Source organism: Pinus tabuliformis, chromosome J, assembly GCF_031772625.1.
Source record: "Pinus tabuliformis cultivar Carrire ecotype Pingquan chromosome J, CPIR1, whole genome shotgun sequence".
NCBI lineage: Eukaryota > Viridiplantae > Streptophyta > Pinopsida > Pinales > Pinaceae > Pinus > Pinus tabuliformis.
In genome coordinates, this window is record NC_142295.1 from 876,388,490 (window position 1) to 876,408,314 (window position 19,825).

The window sequence follows — 19,825 nt, forward strand, 5'->3', positions numbered from 1 at the left end:
AAGGTAAGAAAAGGACTGATCGCGAAATGAGATTGACTACTGAGATTGGAGAATTCGAAATGGACTAGGTAATCCTTGCTTTAGGGTTTGGTCCAAATGTTTTTCCAAAGCAAACCTGGGAAATAATGGGAAGATCAATGCTACAATAGTCCCCGATCCACATGAGAATGGTGAATCAACAAAGGATTATTCCTATGGGGCGCCAACATGGGGTGATTTTGGATATTGAAGGGGTGCGCGCCATAACTGATTTTGAAGTGATTGAAATAGTGGATGACATTAACCCATACCCAACACTGCTTGGCATTGATTGGGCATTTGATATGAACACAGTCATCAACCTTAAGAAGCGCAATATGACATTTGAAAAAAAGGAACTAAGGGTTATTGTTCCATGCGATCCAGTTGAGGGTGTGTGATATACTTAACCAGTCTGTGATTATTATGAAGAGGATGATATTGAGAAAATCTATAAGCTTATTGTGCCAGATGAAGATTGGATCAACCCTACAATGGATGGGTGAATTACTTGGGAGAAGGACAACTCCTGCAATTCAGATTTAGATGAGGAGCTCGAATACTGGTAAAACATGTTGTATGAGGTATCGTCATTGTGATGCAACAGGCTTACTAAGTCACTCTGATGTATATCCACCGAGGTACACAACTTATCATATTATGATAGTTTAGAAGATGTCAATTTATTTCTGGATAAATTTGAAAGGGATGTACTGGAGGAACATCGGTTCCAGGCATTAGACATCACGCTGAGAGCTACACTTGCGAGATGGTGGGGTACGCATAAGAACAAATTTGCAGATTGGAAGGAATATCGATGGATGATAAAGCTGCAGTTTGGGTATGCCAATCCCTACATTACGGAGAAATATATAGGGAAGGACAATCCATGTGAGCATATGGCTAGATGGACGGAAGCATGGGGAGAAGAACCACATCTAGAATGGGTTCATATATTCTTCCATACTTTGGATATGATTCAGATGAATTGGTATCTAAAAATGGAGTTGTGACACGGAACACAGAATGGGATGTTCTGAAAGAAAGTTTTATGCTAACATTTAGTTTTGAGGATGGATTTGAGTGTATCGACAAAGCATTACAAAAGATCAAAGTTGCAATATTTAGAATGACGAAAGAACCTGTTGCGTGGGTACAACTAGATTGCAGTACACAACTGTGCCTTGAGCTCGAATGATACAATGTGACCACTGAGAAAGGCAAAGAAGATCTTAGGAACATCAATATTCTTGAGTCCGAAGGACAGCGTGAAGTCGTAGGGCCTAAGGCGGAAGTTTCTGATATCTCAAAACCCTTGAAGACCAAGCAAGTGAATATTGGATTGGAAGCGTAACCAAAGTTCAGAAACATAGGCGACTATTGGGATGAAGACGCAATGGAAAAATTCATGGATTTATTATGGGATTATTAGGAATTGTTTCCCACTAATTTATCTGATCTGAAAGGGATAGTAGGGGATCTAGGTGTCATGAAGATCTCTCTAAAACTAGATGTGAAGCCAGTGAAGCAGCGCCACTACTGGTTGAATCCTAAGTACAAGGAAAAAGTGCACGAAGAGTTAGATAAGATGTTGGCTGCCGGAATTATTGAAGCTATCGAAGAATCTGACTGGGTTAGTCTTATGGTGGTTTAGGAAAAGAAGACGAAGGGCGAGATTCAGATCTACATAGATTTAAGGAAATTGAATAATTCTTGTGCTCATGACCCATTTCCTATGCCATTCACATATGAAGTATTGGAGAATGTTGGCGGTCAGGAAGCCTACTCATTTACAAATGGGTTCTTAGGGTATCATCAGATCAAGATCTCACTGGAGGATAGGAGTAAGACCACCTTCACTACTGAATGGGGTTTTTTTCCAGTATACAGTTATGCCTTTCGGACTTAAGAATTAACCTACAATATTTTCGAGGGTGGTAGTCGCAATTTTAAAATAATTTATTCACAAGTTTTTGGAGGTTTACTTCAATGATTGGAAGTGTTTGGGTTAGTAAAGAGACATGTTTCCAGTCTTCGCTTGATGTTGGATACTTTTCGAAAGTATCAAATATCCCTTAATGTGAAGAGATGCATATTTTGCGTACCTTATGGGATAATATTGGGCCATGTTGTATGCAAGCATGGATTGATGGTAGACCCTGCCAAAATTGTAGTAATTATCAATTTGGAGCCTCCAAATAATGTTAAACAATTGCGTGTGATGTTGGGCCATACAAGATGTTATAGGAAGTTTATCAAAGCATATGTGCAGATCACTGCACCCATGGAAAAATTGCTAAAGAAGGATGTGACATTTTGCTGGGACGATGATTTCCATAAGAGTTTGGATGTCTTGAAGGAAAAAATGGTCACTGCACCTATTCTAGTGTTCCTCTATTGGAAGAAGGAGTTCCATGTACATGTAGATGCATCCTGCATAGCATTAGGAATTGTGCTAACCCAACTAGATGAAGGTGATATAGGCCATCTGATAGCGTTTGTGAGATGGAAGTTATCGAAGGAAGAAAATAATTTTTCAACCACAGAGCGCGAAGGATTAGCAATTGTGTATGTGCTCCAGAATTTCGGCACTATTTGTTGGGTGCACACTTCAAAATGTACATAGACCATTCTCCTATGAAGTACCTGGTCAAAAATCCTGTGTTGGGGGGGGGGGAATTTGTAGGTGGATGCTGCTCTTTCAAGAATATGACTTTGAAGTAATCGTGAATCTAGGGTGATTGAATGTTGGACAAGATCACCTCTTGCGGATTGAGAATGGTGACGAACCTACAGATCTCAAGGAAGGATGGCCTTATGCGCAACTCTTTGCTGTGTGCGTCGCGGCCAAACATTTTGCACACATAATCCAATTCTTGTCTATGGGTACAACTCTTGAAGCGTACATGACACAACAAAAGAAATAATTGGTGGTCTGGGCTGCAGATTTCTCTGTTATCACATGACACTTATATAAAATGGAATCTGAAGAAATATTGTGCAGGTATGTCCTGGAGTATGAACGACAAAGTATCCTCGCTCAAGGACATGGAGGAGTTGTGGGAGGACATTATGCGGGAAGAGTGACTGTGCAGAAGATCCTACGAGTAGGACTATGGTGGCTAAATGTGCATAAGGATTCCAGGGCTTATTGCAAGGCATGCAATGTCTGTTAGAGAATTAGGGGGCTTTCGTGAAGAGATGAATTTCCTCTGAACCCGAAAATTTCGTTACAAGTATTTAATAAGTGGTCAATAGAATTCGTGGAACCAATTCAGCCACTGGGAAAGAAGACAGAAGCCAAATACATCATTAAAGAGACCAAAAATTTAACCAGGTGGGTTTAAGGAGTAGCTTGTGAAGGATTGTAGCATGGCCACAACTGTGAAGTTCATTTTTGAATACATTTTGTCTCGATTTGGCTGCCCAAAATATTGATGATCGATATGGGTTCACACTTCTTGAATGAAACATTTGTTTCTTTTCTTGAAGAATTCCATATGTATCACCGGAAGAGTACGCTGTATCACCCTCATGCGAACGACACAATGGAAGCCTTTAACAAAATCCTAGAGAATGAATTAACGAATATTTGCAATGCGAAGTGGAATTGTTGGGATGTGTGCATACCAGTTGTCCTATGGGTGTATTGAACTACCTGCAAAATGTTGACGAGACAAATGTTGTTCAGACTAGTTTATGGAAAAGAAGTTGTAATGCCGATGGACATCATGCCAAGTTTGTAGATTGCTAACATTATAGACATGGCCGATCGAGATACCATGGAAGAATGCCTCACACAACTAGTTGCATTGGAGGAAAATTGATTCTTGGCAGGTTTTCATCAGCAGGTGCAAAAGGATCACGAAAAGGCATGGCATGATCACCATATTAAATAACACACCTTCAAGAATGGATATTTGGTATTTGTATACGACCATAAGTTCACGAAGTTTCTGGGACAATTTCAAATGCATTGGGTAGGGCCATATATTGTTAAGGAGATTACTGATGGAGGCTCAGTTCAGCTCGTGAAGCTGAATGGGGAGATGTTTCTGGGAAAGGTCAATGGGAGTCAGTTAAAGTTGCATAGGGGTGATCCCGCCCCTATGCATTAACTATATGGATGCAGGATAGTATTAGTACTCCAGGCAATTCAAAGGGAGTGCGAGAGTATAAACCTACACTTCCAACAGGATAGTTTGGTGCAATGTATGGGTTGCACGACAAATCAAGGGAAGGAGCAGAGGAGAGCTACGATGAAGGAGGTGTGCTAGAATGGTGGGTCCCACATAGCCTAGCCAAAAAGTGACCATTGGAAGCATTGTAGCTGATTGGATGGAGATTTTTCCATTAAAGGGAGTCGGGGGGAGCATTTACAATGCATATCTTTGGAAATCTACCACCAACAACTCATTAATGACAGGGATATGGAGGAAACATATGCATTTGAATTCAAATTGGGCTATAAATACAACATCTTGCCCCACATTCGAACACTCTTTTTCTTGAGAATTTGCCTTGAGCTTATGCTCTTTAGTTTACGCTAAGAGAAGTGATGCATGTCTACCGAGGATTGGGAAAAAATTAAAGAGAAGATTTCATAGCCAAGATTTGAAAATTTAACTGATTAGCAGTGCGAGTGATTCATTGAGAGAATGACTGAAACTTGACCTGAGTCGGAGCCCGCCCAACTTGTACCTACCAGTTTTCCTACTACAATGCCTAGGTCACTAAGACCTAAACCATCTACATCCATGATAGGAGATAATAAATAGAAGAAGCCCCATCATGAATCGGTGCGGAAATCGCTGCGCAAAAATTTGACAGAGATTTGACAATAGGGAAAGATGGATCGATCCAAGCAACCTATGGATCCCATAGACTTAGATGAGGAAAAACTCACCTAGGGTATTAAGGAGATTGATGTAGAGGACGCTGAGGCGATAACTCAGCTACTGGCGTATATCCCGCTAAGAAAATCCATGGCTAAAGTTCCTAAAGACCTAGATTCAGCAAAGTTCATGGTCTCCACACCTTTTCTATAACTAGAGAATGTGCTGTTTGAGGGAAATTTGTTGGCCTAGACACCATACTTAAAAATGGAGGATTGGGACCTGAGGGACCACGCGATGTTCCCACAGTGGGAATCGAGAAAGTACCTAAAGAAGGTATATTATGAAGAATCAGAGGTCATATGGCTTGAGTCCTTGAAATGGGTGGATGGAGTTGGGTGCACAGGGCTACTAAATATGTTTTAGGTGTCGCATTTTAGCTGGCTATTAATACAGTTTGCATGTGTCAATTGTTCATGCTGGTGCATGATGGGTGCCTTTGGTTGGGAGGGCCCATCCTGATTACTGACATGTTGATTCACACAATCACATTGCTTCCTTAACAAGGAGTGGACCCTATAGAGGCTTTTGTGGGAAATTTGTAGGAGAAGAAATTTGCAAATCAAATGAAAATCAACTTCAGGCTGGTGAAGAAGTCATGTTCCATATTAGATGGCACAATACAGTTTGCTGCACAAATCTTGGTTGGCAAAATCATGAGGAAGTGTCGCACCGATGAAGTGTCAGTGCTAGTAGTCTCTTTGGATGCGTAGTGCACCAAAGGAATCCAATACAATTGGGCTCAATACTTATGTCACGAATTTTTGGAGGATTGCAGAGAGGCCCAGGATGGGGGAAAGGCATTCCACTATGCGTGCCATCTATTATTGATCGCGTTGGTGGCATGGAGGACGCTCGAAGAAAGCTAGTTCCCTCAGCATGATCTAGATGGGCCACCAAAGACCCCGAGCATGTTATGGAGATGAAGACCTTTTGGGTCTTATTTGAGTCAGAGCTATTAACTAGCAACTGATTTTATCACTAAGTTTTCACGCGCAATATAACAATTTTGCTGAATTCAAAGAAAATTTTCATAATCTGCATATCTGCGTGAAGAAAGATAACACAATCACATGGCACACGTTTCCATACTTGGTTGTCAAGGATGATATTTTGGGGGTTGTCAGTAAATGGCCAAGTGACTGGCTCACTCCTTCTGATGCCGATGCAGGAACTAATAAGACTGCTAAAGGTGCAGCCATGCAAACTACAACAATGAAAACAATAACAAAAGAGAAGAAGAAGGAAGCATAGATGACTTCTATGAAAGAGAAGGTTGCGAAAAAAGAAAAGGCCGCACCGTAGAAAGAAGTTTCTGCAAAGGAAAGGGAAGCACCCAAATAAAAGGTCTCTACCAAAGAGACTGAAGGGCCGACGGAGAAAGTTGCCACTACATCACAGGCTACTATTGATCTCGACGAGTCTGACATGGAGCGCACCAATGTGGAGGGAGAGACAAAGGGAGAAGAGGAAGGGGGCACAGAATTCTAGTCCCCCTTCATCGTCAAAAAGAGGAAAAATAGGAATTCTACAGGGTCGCACAAGAAGCAAAAGGTAGACAAATCAGTGAGCATGACGCATTTGGTCATCACAGAGGGGGATCTAGATGAGATTGGTGATGTGGTCTGCGATGAAATGAAGAATATTTGGGGCTACATTGAAGAAAAATACTACCAATCATTGCATAAGGTGCAGTAGGGCCTCAGGGAATTAGAGATCCAAACAGGTATCATTCAAGTGAGTGTTGGATGGACAAGCCTGAAAAAAGTGAATGGGTCGGTCTTAGAAGCAGAGATCACCACAGACCTCCGCATAGTTCAATTTCCAGAGGGGTCACTACACGTCAAGGCATTAGAAAATAGGGCCTGCCTCACACACATGAAGGATTTGAGTTTGAACCTGGTAGCGCTCCCTATTTAGACACTGCATGGGCTAAATCAAGGGGTATAATATGATCTTAGAGTTCGGGAACGATGCACACTGTTGATCATCAATGAAGTCAAAACCAATAATTAATAGATGTTATAGGAAAAGACAGGTCCTCAAGGAAAGGGAGGAAGTCAATGCGCAAAGTTAGCAGTTGGAAGTAGCAATAACACAGGCCTGTAGTGAGCGTCCAATGCTCTAGAGTCCAATAGATGCACCCTCTACAGAGAAGATTCAAAAGCTAGCTACCGCAGTCGAGGAGTCGAAGGAGGAAATTGGAAAATTTAGATTTGAGTTGTAGCTGCTGATATTTGAACTCCAACTTAAGCTACAACCAACCAATCCTCCAGAAGTTAGAGCGTAGTGCAAGGCTGCTATTAAAGAAGAAATGGCTACCTTGGAAGCTGCAGTCAAGGGTTTCACCTAGTTGTTTGAACAAGACATGGAACTATGGACCTCATTGCAGGAGGATCCAACTTTGTAGAAGATTGAAGTAGATATCCGAGAAAAGTAGAGATAGTTTGACCAGATCAGGCCTACAACGCAAACCTTAGCACCAGTGTAAAGGTTCACGAGATTACAGGAGGGAAAGCTCATGCAGAGTGAGATTGATGAGATGCATAGAAAGGAAGCCATCATATCTTCAAGGACACAACCCTGGGTGGATGAAGCAAGTCAATTTATATTGTCAATATAGAAAAAGTTGAAGGTGATGCAACAAAGAAAGTTGAAGGCGATGCAGCAAACACATAGAACCATGGGCCTTGCAGTCGAAGGCCCAACCAAAAAAAATTGGTTGAGGAAGTCCTTCAGGCTGCTACGCAGGGGACAATAGACCTACAAGTTTTGAAGATATAATTCAGTGATCTGCAAGTGAAGATCGAGGTGCCACTAGTAGAGTGACTCGAGGACAAGTCACAAATTTGTGTTGGGGGCCTGTTGGCACATGGTCCCGTGGGGTCAATTTTGCAAATAGTTTTTGTCATTATTGTAAAGTCTCTGAATTTTGAGGAGAATTTCACGAAGGCAATTAGGAGTCAAATGGGGTTTAGGAAGGTCAAAAACCTTTAGTTTGTTCGAAGTTAAGTTGTTTTATGACCCGCCCATGGTTTGCGGACCATGGTATTGTAATGGAAGATGCTATAAAAAGGAGTCATAGAGAGTCATAGGAGACATCAAAGAATTAATCTATGACCAAGTGATATAATTCAGAGAAGTCTATTTTGTGTACTTAGGCGAAGGGGAAGGCTCCTGTAGCTGTGTGCACAAAGACCTTGGTAAGTCTGTAGCTGAGTGTGTGGGCCCTTGCAGTTGTGTGCGCAGGGAAGAAATCATTTCTAATAGAAGATTTGAACATAATAAAGACTGTTTTGGGGAAATCTCTGTGTATTTGTGTGTTAAACTTTACTACTGCATTTACTGTGTAATTTCTCAGTTTACTGCATTCATCATAAGAAACACTTAATGGATGCATAAAAGTGGTAGATTTGCTTAGTTACATGATGTTATGAATGTTTAGGACAATTAGCGCAGAGTTAGAATCTATTATCTAAAAGTTATTGTAATTTACGTGTTTCAAGGGTTAGGGTTCGCGAAAGTTGAAATAAATCCCTAGAAGTAATAGAAACACATCACATATACCTCTGGATGTAGAAACCTAGTTCTGTCATCCCCCAATACTACCTCGGGTGATACTGCAACCTACTCTATGTGGGTTGTTGCTGAAAGGGCTAGTAGTGTAGGGTTTTGTTGGTTAGCACAACTAAATTTGAACCTAGGTCCAAGCCCCCTCAAACCAATAGAAGAGAAAAAAAAAATTAGTGACAAAGATGTTGGGTTATGACTTTGAAATCATCTCCAAAAAAGGGAAGAAAAATGTTGTTGCAGATTCACTCTTAAGGAAGGATGAGGATGTGGAAGCATTGCTTTGTGTCATTTCTATTATCCAAATTGAGTGGATAACCAAAGCAAGGGATGAATGGAAGAATGATGAAGAGGTATGGACACTCATTTAAAAGGTGCAACAAGATCCTAGTAAATATGATACATTTAGCTGGAAAAATGATTCATTATGGTACAAAGATCGCTTATATCTTTGTAAGAATTCCCAACTCAAACAAAAGATTCTTTTTGGAGGGCACTCATGATTTTTTAAAAACTTACCATAGGGTCAATAAGGAATGTTTTTGGGATGGCCTTAAATATGATATTCAAAAGTTTGTGGTAGAATGTTTGGTTTGCCAACAAAATAAATTTAGATAGTTAAGACCCCAGGTATGTTACAACCTTTAGTCATTCCAATTCCTCTCAATGGATTTTATCACATGTTTACCCAAGTCTAAAGGAAAGAGTTTCATCATGGTGGTAGTTGATAGAATTACCAAGTATGCACACTTTTGTGCATTATCTCATCCTTTTAAGGCCAACACAATTGCTACGGAATTTATGGAAACAATTCAAAAGCTTCATGGAAACCAAAAGATTATAGTAAATGACAAAGATCCCACTTTCACTAGAAATTTTGGGATGAAATTATTTTCTTGTCTTGGTACTCAATTAGCTCATAGCTCATCTTATCATCCTCAATTTGATGGGAAAACTGAGATAGTGAAAAAATTCTTGGAAGGATATCTTCGTTGCTTTGTATCTGATAAACAAACATAATGGTTCAAGTGGTTACCTCTAGCTGAATGGTGGTATAACACTTCATTCCATACTGTAGAAACAAAATAACTCCATTTTTGGCACTTTATCGATATCATCTACCATCCATCACATCATCTTTAAGAGAAAATTCTAAGGTTCAAGTCGTGGAAGATCCCAACAAGCATCAACAACAAGTTCTCCAACTCTTAAAGGACAACCTCACTTTGTCTCAAAAATCAAATGAAACAATAGGAAAATCAACATCGTAGTGAAAGAAGTTTTGATGTAGCTCACTGGTATTTTTACGGCTATAACCATATAAACAAATGTCTCTCAAGTAAGCTAAGAAAGCTAAAAAATTATCACCCAAGTACTCTGGTCATTACACGGTGTTGCGAAAGATTGGTACTATGGCATACAAATTGGAGTTTCCGGCATCTTCTCGAGTACACCCAGTTTTCCATGTTTCATCCTTAAAGAAGGTTATCGGTGACAAGCTTCTAGTTTAAACAATGTTTCCATAACTTGAAAAAGAATGAAAAATCACATTTGAGCCTGAAACAGCCATGGAAACAAGAACCTGAAAACTACGAAATTGATTAACTTCAGAGTATCTCATTAAGTGGAAGAACTTACCTGCTAAATCTTCCGCATGGGAGGATGAGACTTTTATACAGAAGCATCCAGAACTACTCAAGTGTTGAGGTAACACTTTTTTGAAGGAGAGGAGCATATTAGGTCCCTATAATACTAGTGTAACCCCATATTGTTATTGATGATGTATCCACCATATTGTTATTGTTGTGCCCCATAGAAGCCCAATATTGTTATTATTGTGCCCTTACATTATTATTGTTATGTAGTCAATGATTATATTGTGACCCCTTAGGCTCATATATATACAAAAGAGGTCTTTTCATTTGTATCATCCAAGAATTGTTCATTTATGTAATGTAAAGGAGGTTTGCCCCTCGAAGAGGATAATTTTTAAGTCACTGATATATATTTTCTTCTATTTTGTGAGATGGAAAGCTGCTTTTGAGGAGAAGGATATGGAAGTGGTTATTTGATTAGATTTGGTCATTAACTATTCCAAAAATTCATAAAAAGCTACAACTACAAATTTGCAACTAAAATTAATTTCATGAGTTTGTTTTGGAAGAATTTCTTTTCCTGGCAAGATTTGTTGTTGCTAACTCATTTTAAGATTGTACAATTGATAATATTTTATCCACAAGAAAATAAGAAAAAATATATATTTAGATTAATTTATCAAATTTGATTTGAACTTGTTAATTTTGTTTTTCATAATTTTAGAAATCTAAATTTTCTCTCCATTTTTTGGTTTTGGTTTTAATTTTAGTTTTGATTGGTTTTGGAAAAGAGTTGATGGAAGATCAGCCCAAGGACTTTTTGGGAGAAATATAATTGCACCAGCAAAGAAGAAAGAAGGATTTTTTCGTAGCTGAAAATCAAAGATCAAATATGCTCTTCAACAACTCTCCTTTTTCAAGATTCATTTGTAATTATAAATAATAGTTTGGAAAATGAAATAGAGGTTCCTCCTACAAATTAGATACATTTTCTCTATTGGTATAAGATTTATTGCTATAGGATTAGTGAGAATGCTTGAAGATAGGCTTGGGGTTTTCTTCTTATGATCAAATCTCTGTCCACAAAGCAAATCATGCACTATTAAATCCCGTTCTTTACTGGAAGATTTGAATATCTTGGGAGGACTATTAGAGAAATTCCTTCTAAAATCAGAGCACAAGATCTAGGTATACAATTGTATTTCAAATACTTTGATTTGTTAATAAAATCTTATTACTTTAATGATAGATTTGTGCCAATGGTTCCATGTTTTGCACTTTTGTTGAATATGAGAAATTTTATCTATTAGATCAATTATCTGATTTAATAATTACATAGATCTGCTACTTATTTATTTTTCTCGATTTTCTCTTTCATTTAATCAAATTTCTAAGTAACTATTTACTAAGAAATTTGTTATTAAAAGTAGATTTAATTGTCATTGAACTGTGTGAACTATTTCCATATTTTAATGACCCATCTCTTATTATTTTGATATCTAAAATAGATAACATTTCACACTTATAATACCAGTTGTTGGGACTACTTTAGTAGCCTGAAATTCAATATAAAAAACATGTTAAATCCCCATTACATTTAGTCTTTGCATTTCTTATTTGGGAGCTATCTCCTAGATATCGAGTCAAAGTAGTTCTCATTTTTTATCTACATTAGTAAGTAGGCTTGCATTTAGATTTTGATTTATATTTAATTCTCATTTTTTAGAAGTATCCTTACATAGGAGAAACCTCATTTGTGACTTGGCTAAGCTCTTGTGTAAGCTGAAGGATTTCTTTCTTGCAAGTGCATTGAAGGAAGGTAAGTCTGATTGGTTCTTCTTATTGATGGTAATTCGAAACATCACATTTTAGTAGGGAGAGTGAGGGTAATTGGACCAATTTAACTAGTCAGAATCACCATCCTAAACATAAAAGGGCCTAATTGGGGCCCTAACCGAGTTATCTCCCCATTGTTGATTTCAATCATCTTAGGTCATTAACAAACCCCTGATTGCATTGGATCTAAAATTAGAATGTTGCTATAATTGCATTGGACCCCTACTTGATAGATATAAATTTATGTTTTAAATTTCATCATGGAATCAATGGTGTGTATTAAATAGTAAAGTGGAATTAATGCATGTTAGTTCATTAAGAACTTTGTGAATATAACAACTTGAAAGCAAAACATTTTCCAATGTGTGAGTAGACAATATTCCTACACCGTTGTGTATGTACGTGTATAATGCATTGGTGCTTATATATATGTATAACACATGTATAATGTTTTATTTTTTACTAAAAATGGTTTTATTCACATTAATTGCTAACATATTTTAAACACTTGATTTCACAGTCTTTTTAATCTTGCGTAGGGATCGATAAGGAGGGAATGAAAAGTTTTCATAGGATAAACATTATGAAGGATGTAAATGATTATGAATTAGTTCTTAGTTCATTTGGAGTGGTGCTAGAAGCTAATGAAAAGGGGAAAAACATGTAAAACTATGAGATGTATAGTAAAAAGAACGCATGGACCTACTTTCCATATATAGTAAACAAAACAATCCAATGAGTTGAAGAATCATGTTATACATTTGCTGCAAAAATTGTTTATTAAGAAATGGCCAATGAGACCCATGATACTTGCAAAAGCAATCATTTGCAATAACAGAAAAAAGGAATTTAAAATCTATTTTAATAAATATGTTTTTTCTATGATATGTACTAAAAGTTAACAAATTGTTATTTTTCTATGTTTACTTTCATGTTGATTTAAAAATAGATCTTCTTTTTTCTGTTTTAGGAAGATCATCTGAATTCCAAAAGGAAAACAAAGGGAAACTAGATACATGCTAGTAGGAATGTTTTAAAAAGTGTAAAACAAATGAACATAACAACATCATAGGAGAAAATATCCAAACAACATCATGCATAAAAGGTATGTAATCATTGAAATATTATTTTGTTTGCATCAAATTTAGTTATTGCATTAAATACTAATTTTCAATTATTTTGTTACACAAAAATAAAAAAAAATGGAAGACATTTAGTACATAGGACATAGAGACAAGTATGAAAATGGTTGATCATAAAGTTTATGAGTACTTATGTTTTTTTCTCACTTAAGATTTCATATTTGTTGTGATATTTATGTATTTAAATAACTAATTTACACTCATCCATGGATGTCACCTAATAGGTGCTAATATGCAAACAAGAGCTAGTTAAAGAATTGATGAACATTGGGTTAAGTAGAGGTTTCGAGCATATGTTGAAGTATCAAAGGTTATTTGAACAATTTGTAGGTATCTATATTATTTAAAGCCATTAATTTTATAATAAATGGAACAACAAAAAAAACTTTATATTAAGTATGCATACGCATTGTAAGGGATTATAACTAAACATGTCAGAAACAAAGTATGATGTGGAGATAATGGGAGATATGTTGAGAAAAGGAATGCATCATGGTTCAAAAGAATATATATTATTTATTAATCACTCATTTCTTTTATTTATTTATTTACGTAATCATATAAATTCTACTATGAAAATGTAGATATACTTATTACACTTTATTTCTCTATTTGTAGATGGAATATAAAGAGATGGAACATAAAAAATAAGTGGATCTAGAAAAGTTTAGGTTGAATAACCTATGTACAATGCCACCAACAAATTATGAAGATATGAGCCATGCACACAAATCAAGTGATGAAAATAATTCAAGTGATGATTGATAATAAATATAATTGAATGCTACTGTAAGTTGAATATTTTGACATGTTTCTCTATTAAAAACATGGATTTTATTTAATGTGCTCCACAAGATATTGTCTCAATTAAACGAGGACATGTTATCAATAACTGTAACAATTACATATTCACATTTTGTTTAATATATTGGACATATTATCTGAATTGGATGTGGATAGGTTACCAATAAGTATAAAAAATCACATATTGGTTGCATTTTGATTATTGTGGACCTTTACATTGGTTATCTTATTCATATATAATAAAATGGATTTCTTATATTATTGCATTTTCCAATGTTGTAAAATATTGTGTTACTGACAAATTGATATATGAATGATTTATACTTTTATAATAACCCAATTTTAATTAATTAAGTAATGGATCAATACAATCATTATATCAAAACACAATAATTAATATATAAAAATCAATATTATTAAAAAAATTATTTGTTTTTAAAATAATTAAGATGTATAAAAAAATTAATTAAAATATATACATATTACATATTAATGCATTATTATTTTTAACTTATCCAATGTTGTTTGCCATAAATAAACATTAGTGAAATTTAACATGTAACACACCCCCGTGTCTTGTATTTAAAATACCACACCGATGCTTTAAAATATGAAAAAATACTATTTTAAATGAAAAACACATGATTACATTTATCTATTTAAAACGTTACAATGTGAATACTTAATATATGCACTAGTGTGATAAGTATACATATGAACCAATACACTAAATATACATATGCGTTAGTGCTTAGTAGTAAAGAAAAACATCAACATCTCACCTCAAATATTTGAATTTTCATGTACCTTTGGTGAATATAGTAATATAGACACCAATGTTCCAAATAAAACAACGCATTTAATTTTGTTACATCCAAGTGATTTTTAATAAGGTACACACCAATGCATAATTTATGCAATACCAATGGATTCAACATGGCTCAGTACTTTTTAATAGGGTACATACCAATGCATAATATATGAAGTAGCAATAATGACTTGGACATTTATGTATGCCTCTAGAATATTGCATATAGAATATTGCAAGTACCTAAAAAATAAATAAATGAATTTCCAACCACCCATTTTTTTAAGTTATAGCTAAGATCCATTTAAACCACGACAAAATCCTCCACTATGAATGGTGGAGGTTGTGGTAGAGGTTTCTTTTTTGAAAATTTTAGCTAATATTGAAGCACTACAATCCTCCACAAAACATCAACTACACGTTGTTTTCCTTATAGTGACCAGTAGATGTCATGAAGGACAGGTGGAGTGGAGTGTGAAAATGAAAAAAGTTGAATGGATTGGTGTGGAGAGCATAATGGGCGTTAAGGATGAGTACATTAAGAATTCAGTGGAATGGTGGTTATAAATGATATGGCAGGTACGTGTAGACTTGACCTAATGGAAATAATTTCACCTAAATTGCTATGAATTGGATAAAAAACTAGACTAAACCATATCGAGTACATGGGATACACATTTTTATACCATTAGGAATTTTGGGGTATATTCATATTAATCATGGAGTGGCATAGGAATGCTATACTCCTGTTCATCTGAAGCATACAAATAGATAAAGGGTAAATACCCTACATATTTTCAAAACTAGACTGGCAAGAAACCTTTGTTGTGTAGGTTCTTTGAAAATTATTCCAAAACTCCTCATTTAGTTTCTAGTTTCTAGAATGTAGTGAGATATTGGTTCAAATTTCCTAAGGAGAGTATATATAAAATATTTGCCTTAAAAGTGCCCACCTATTGTGTAAAGGGCACAAAATTAGAGAATTTTTTAGTTGAACCAAATTTAGGTGACCATCTAACAAATCATAATAGAGGGAACCTAAGAAAGAAAAATGTTGCTCACATTGATCCTATGCTTTTCCATAACTAGAGTTTTGATGGTACTAAAAGAAAAAACAAGAGATTGCATAAATGTTTGGAAATGTGCCTAATCAATGTTGTTTTTACATTAATGGATATTGATAGGGTCATAGGGGTATGCATTGGAAAATGAGAGAGCATAGTTCACAATGTTAAGAGAACTTTGATTTTTGAAGTGTGCATTAGATTCTTATCCAAGGATCCATTATTCATTGCGTTCTTTTCCATAAGATGATACTAATGGAGGTTATTATACATGGGAAAATCATATGTATTAGTAACCCCATCTAGATGGTTTGTGATCAACTTCAAGTGGCTATGTATGTAGGTTTTAACCCCATATAGAAATTACCTGCATACGAATTCTAAAACACAGAAAATAAACATTGCGAGAGCATAACACATATACACAGAGATTTTCCCCTGGATCCCAAAATCAGGACTACCAACTTGATTTTTCATTATATTCCTTTCAATGTTACAATACATATTTATACATGTCAAAGCATCCAATACCATGGACCGAAAACCATTGCGTCCAAAACCATGGACCGAAAACCATAGGTAGGTTTGCCCAACCTAATATAGGGTCCAATTTTTTTTTCCCAGGGCGATGCCTCGGACCCCGTAGAGGGGGGCTACTCGCCCCCCTCAAACCCCCCAGACAGGGGGGGCTGCCGCTCCCCCCTGTGACCCCCCCCGCTGCGCAATCGGTACAACAAAGGGGGGGCTCCGCTCCCCCTCTAACCCCTCAGTTCACTACATAGGTTAGTCGTGGAAAGAATATAACACAACCCAACAATGTGGAATAGTGAGGCGTACGTAAATTGGCATCTTTTTAGCACCTATACAATACCCTTTTATCCATATTTTTCCTATTTCCATTGAATATTAAAGCCTCTTTCATCCATAATAATTCATTTTTGGCCACGATATCGTTATCCTCTTAATATGCCATTTCAATGCTTACTCTTATGCATTTTCAGGAAATTGCCACCTTTATGTAATAATAGTGGTATACTAGAAACAAGACTACATAGGTACCTTCCAATTACTCTCTCAAAAACTGTTGTAATTCTCTCAACAACTATTGCAATTTCTGAGTGTACTTGCCACAACTTTACTTGAGCACAATGTTGCAACTCAAAGATGTAGTCACAAGTGATGCAACTCTGAGTCACTATTATTGTTGTTGCAACTCTACTTTTTGTGATCGTCAACTCATCATGTTGTGACTCTCACCTCACCGTGTTGCAACTCTCGTAAAGGGTATTGTTGCAACTCTTAATGAGGCCCATTGTTCTAAGTTTGCATAATGGTGCTGCAAATCTGTGACAACCATGCCAATGCATGCATCAATTGAATAACTGTTTCCTATGGATCAACTAAGAATTCAACAATTAGATTTTCTCATGGAAGCAAGTGATAAGGGAAAATAGACACTTAGGAAAGGATGATGACTCAACTACACTTATCACATAGTAGATTGAGTCTTCTTGTGCTCTATTTTTTCTATATTTTAGAAAGTTGATGTAATAGGGTGAAACAAACTAATTATCATGGATTTACATCAATTGTATTTGATTAATTTTGATAGAAAAATCATCTACAAAAACCCTACTCTCCTTAAGTTTGGTAATTTGAATATGTTAGGATCAAAATTAGAAGAACTAGTCTTTTATTGTATTTCCAGTTTCATGCAATATAAAGTTTCTTTCCATTCATGTTCGATTGATGGTGTTATAAGTATCTAACATTCTATTTATTTCCTAAACCATTGCCTCATTTAAGGAGGTAGGGCCCACTTAACCAGGTACTACCTGTACCCATATTGCAATTGTAACATTAATTAAAATTTTGTTTTTTTCTATAATTACTCTATTTCTTTCCTATTGTTGCAAATTTGAATTCTAACTATTGCAACTTTGATATTTCCTATTGTTGCAACTTTGATATTTCATATTTCTTCAATTTTACATCCTAGGTTTATCATTGCAACTCAGTCATTAATGTTGCTTAATTAAGAACTAATTGTTGTTGTAAGATTCATACAACAACTTATGGTTTGGTTCGTTGTTGCAACTCCTATTGCTACAACTCTGTGGCAACACCAGAATACTTTCTTTCCTATAAATTCAATTGCTTTGTTTTTTATTCGATTTAGTTTGATTATTTTGTTTATAACATCTTATTCATTGTCACGTTTCCTTCATGAACAAAGTGTGTATTGATAGTTTGTGATTCACTAGATTACATTATACGTGTGACTACATTTCTATTACAAGAACCAAAATTATATTAATACTAGAGCAAGTAACCTATGACACCTGTGGGGTTTAATATCTATAAGTGTGAATTTACTTTCCTACAATTCTGCTCTTTAAATTCTTGCAAAGTGAAAATTGGATTGCAAATGTTAGGTGGATTTCTTTTAGTGACTTTTGAAAGCATATTGATATATTTCCTTGTGACACACAATTAGATTACTACAACTAGATCTTGTACTTGCACACATGGTGCAAAACAATTCACAAGTTCCATATGAATCTTGGTTGAATATTAAATGCATAATATTTTGGTTTTCTTTTTGAAAAATTAAAAGGGAAGGGCTATCACGTTTAGTGTCATTTCCAAGGAACTATCAGTAGTGTAGTCCTTATTTTATTGCTTGATTCTTATTGTTTCCTTTAGTAGAGAGGACTTATATATATACATACATATATATATATATATATATATATATATATATATATATATATATATATATATATATATATATATATATTTGCAGATTAACGTGATCCACTTAGTTTTACAATATATTAACTTAGATATAATGTTTGTTTATTTTTTCATGCCTAGAGTCAGAGATAAATAGGGTAGATTGAACAAGAACCCCTAGAAAAATAACAGTGCAGATCAGTCTCGAGAGGAGAAAGGGCATATTCAACCAAATTACCCGACTCCCACAATGAGCTCTCTTGCCAAAAAAAAGCCTGAAATTTCGCTATAAGACTAAGGTTGCACAAGATTCATCCTGTACAACAATGGAAAATATGTTTTCTAAAGATCTAATTAGTGAGAAATTCCACTTTGAAGAGTTAACTATCCTAGACTCTCCTAAAGCACTTTTAGAGGAATTACATAAGCTCCATGTAGATATAGCTCATGAAATCAAGGTAGAATCAATCACCTTTTAATTCCCTATCCTTGATTAGGATGAGGAGACGAAGATAAAGAGGATTATTTACTCTACTATACAAAGATTTTATGATTTTCCAAAGATGATCTGACACATTTCTCTTCAAATTTGACATACTCTTTAGGAGTTAAGACTATGTGATATATGATAAGAAGCTAAAATTATTTCCTGACACACTCAAGGACAATGCATTACATTGGTTCGTGAGTCTTAGTAAGGGTATCATATGCACTTATATTCAAATGAAGTAGAAAATTCTTGGAAAAGTACCAAGACTACTACAAGGATAAGGAAAGAAGAGAAGAGGTCCTTAAAATGACCCAAAATGAAAATGAGAGACTTGAAGACTATGTTGAAAGGTTCAACTACTATATTCATAGAGAAAGGTGGGAAAATGTGGTTCCTAAGACACTATGTTTCTTCTTAGTAAGATGAATCTGAGATGAATACATTGAAGTCCTCAACCTAATGGGAATGTGGATGTATCCCAATATCGGTATGATGTCATCATCAAACTATGTTGAAGAAATTTTAGGGGTACTTAAAAATATGGTAGATGATCTAGAGATATATTAATGAGAATTGATAAGGATAATTGTAGAGGAGTGAAAAGAGAAGATAACGAGAGAAAACTAAAATATTTCAAAAGTAATTTACTCGATTCCTTGAGCTACTAGATGGAAACACTACAGATTAATAAAAGGGAAGAAATAAAATTATCCCTAGCCATCTCCTGCCAAAAATGTACAAGAAGGCACCCACTAAAGTAATTTCCCTTGGATCAGATTGAGTTATGTACCATACGTAGCAAGGAACATGAAAAAAACAACTACCCACATATTTTGAGTTTGAAGGTTATTTATCAAGAGGCATATA